At 35.8% G+C, this 3,238-nt stretch overlaps 1 long non-coding RNA gene across 1 annotated transcript; it reads left to right on the forward strand.

The window, feature by feature from the left end:
• Positions 1-10: 10 nt before the first annotated feature.
• Positions 11-222, forward strand: LOC106516946 (uncharacterized). The gene is made up of 2 exons (XR_001310140.1): positions 11-82; positions 154-222. It is a non-coding gene; the product is annotated as an uncharacterized LOC106516946 (long non-coding RNA).
• The last annotated feature ends 3,016 nt before the right edge of the window (positions 223-3,238 follow it).

A 3,238-nucleotide genomic window follows, 5' to 3' on the forward strand; every position in this document is an offset into this window, starting at 1 on the left:
GCTTAATCTCCACTGACAACACCACCTGGAACCAAAAAGCTGTGACAGTTGTTTCCACACGGACCCAGTCCCTCCTGAGAAGGTTGGTGATTTATATTTTATTTAATAATATAATCTCGTTGTGCCAACCTAACTCCACGTCTCTGTGTCCAGATTTGCTGCTTCCGAACTTCCATCCTCAACCTCCAGACACACCTTCTAACAATAAAACTGTTAAACCGTTGTCAGTGTTCGGAAATTATTCAGAGCTCAAACAACCGATCTTAACACTTATTTGTCATGAGACAAGGATGGATGAACCTCAGCAGGAGGAGAAGGGAAGCAAACAGCTCAAACAATCACTTTCCCACCACACAGTTGTGCACAAAGTCAACTTGTGACTCACACCAGTTCAGATCATTCTGTTTTCTTATGTGATGTGTTCAGGGAATGGGGTTTTATTAAGGTAAAAAAATTGAGGGTAACTTGTCCAGATAATGTCATAATATATAACATAACAACTTTTAATTATTATTATTGTTTTATCATTGACTCACAGCAGAACTGTGATCCAGCAGAAACAAAGTGATAAGCTGAACAGGTCTCATTTTTGCCTGAATGTCAAACAATACCTCAAAAATCTTCTGTTTAATGTCTCCATAACTATCTAACACATCAAACAATTAAAATTTACATTTTCTTTGCTTTGTTTGTGTGCATTTTTTGGGGAAAGTTACTAAACTTCAAGCAGGAATCTCTGCAGTGTGTAGGGGGAGTGCGGGCAGAGTGTGTCCTAACCATAATTGGTGGAGTTTGGGATGAAGGCGGAGATTCTTGGATGTGGGCGGAGTTTGGCAAAATCGCAATTGGCCGGGTTGACTTGTCATGTGGGGCAAGCTAAAATATGATGTAATGGTAATAGTAAAATTATTGTGAACGTAATATATTTTATGACTGTCTATAGTTTAAATCAGAACAATGATTCAAAAAAAAATTATTGTGAACATGTAAAAGTAATTTATTGACTTCAAATTTGGTGTGACTAGCACCTTCCTCTCTCGAGTTATGAATAATATTATTTTTATTTAAATAGTTGCTTCTAGTTGTTTCGATCGATTTACAGCTAATTCAATCTGGCTTCTTTAAAATCCACCCAAAATAGTCAATCTGACCAATCAGGCCTTTTGAAAACACTCCCTCAGAATGCAAACAGACCAATCATGTTTTTGACAAGCTCCGCCCACATACCAAGAAACTCCCTTCTCAAATAGAAATAAAAAAATAATTCCTCAGCATCAGTTTGAAAAAGAAAGCTTAAATATTAAAGTAAGGAGCACTTTCTAACAGCATATTTGATTACAGATGATCAAACTTTGCATCAGTTTGCAGCACCTGATAAAAAGCTGTTGACCATCTGCACTAACAGATTTGGCTCATGGGCAGAGAGGCAGTTTAAAGTTTTCTTTAAACAGCAGAATGCAGAAGGCAGAAAAGGAATAAAACTGAGGAGGGGTAAAGAAAAAGAGGCCAGCAGCRGGACACCTCCTCCTCCTCCCCCTGGTTGGCCTCAAGCAGCCGGCTCATTGCCTGCAGGTGTAATAACACCAACTGATCCAGGGCTCCAGTTTGTGCAGAAGAAAACATCTCTCCACGCCTGTCTCCTGGATAAACAGCAGCTCAGCTGGAGGTCTGTGGAGTCGTTCTGAGCAGCTCTGTGTGTGAAATGTCTCAGATTTTGGTTTGACCAAGCTGAGCTGAAAATCTTCTTTTCTTCTTGTTGCTTCTGCTGTAACAAATATGTCTTCTTAGTCATAATTTGAAAAAGAAAGTCATGTTGTGTGTTATATTTTTCTTTTTATTCCATTCTGCTTCAAGATGAAACTTTGACACTATTTACCTTTATGAAACAATACACGACAAGCTTCAGCGTAACTTTGTCTAAACCTGTTTGAAAAATTTTACTGTTTGCCTTTCAAAACCAGATGGAAATTATTTTACTTAAAAAAGGCAAAATATCAATAACATTTTTGTGTTTGAGTTTGTGTGTTTCATATGAATCCCTGTCAGGTTAACAGATACTGAGCTAACATGTGGAGGTAGCTGAGAGTCATGCCCAACACACACACTGACAGCTAAACCATCTAGGATCTTTATTGGGATCTTTTGTCTGTTTATCGTCAAAAAATGATCATAGTTTAAAACTCTGGCATGAAAGGTGGCAGGTAATTAATAAGCATTGCTTCAAGACGTGTTTAGCTTTTTATTTTTAGATGAGTTCATCATGACGGTTTGTTGTTCTTATTTCAAAGTGTAAAGGTTTTTGTTCCTCTCATCTTTTGTGCTGCAAGTTGGAGGTTAGAAGGTTTACAACATATTTGTGAACWTTTAATCTGCATAAATAATCATTGTGAATGCCTATCAAGCAGTCACACTATTGAGGTCATTTTTTCTCCTGTACATTTTTCAGCACATTTCCCATTCTACAATTTTGGTCCTGTTTTCACTGTTTATATATCAAAACGTTCAGCTCTTTCAGGACATTTCTGCTGGGATTTTTATTACTACAGTAATTTAAACTTTTTGCGAAATGTAGCTTTTTCTGCACATTGTTCTCATTGAAAATGAATGTAGCTCTTTTTAACATCCTTAAAATCCATCAAAATGTCCATAAATCTTTATTTTTGTTCTTGTTCTGCTTCTTTATGCTAATTTCAGCTTCATTTGGCTTCTTTTTCTCTTTTAAGCTATGTATGCTCTTTTCAACTTTCAACTGCTTTCTCCTACTTTCAGCTGTTTTTGTGATTTTAGCTACTTTTTAGCTAATTGAAGATTTTTTTCAGCTAAATTCACCTTTTTGTGATAATTTTAGTTTTTTCCTCCTTAATTCAGCAAGTATGCAGTTTCTTTGGGCTACATTCAGCTTTTTCAGCTACCTTTTTTTGGCTATTTTTATTAGCTTTCCACATTAAGCAGTCACACTGTTGTTATCACCTATTATTATTGTTTATGTGACTGAACATTGCATTATTGTCTTGGATGACACTCAAATGGGTTCAACCTAATGGAATGCACTTTATCTTTTTATTTGTTTGCTTATTTTTTTTGTTAATTTATTAATGAAAAATATATATTGCATTCATTAGAAATTCATTAGAAATACATAAGAACTTAGGATTTTTTTGTGATGGGAATAAGTTTTCAGGAGAATGAGTGGGCTAATATAGGTGCATACTCCTTTGAGTGTATGTATATTGTATAT

This window comes from Austrofundulus limnaeus, unplaced genomic scaffold, assembly GCF_001266775.1.
Source record: "Austrofundulus limnaeus strain Quisiro unplaced genomic scaffold, Austrofundulus_limnaeus-1.0 Scaffold43, whole genome shotgun sequence".
NCBI lineage: Eukaryota > Metazoa > Chordata > Actinopteri > Cyprinodontiformes > Rivulidae > Austrofundulus > Austrofundulus limnaeus.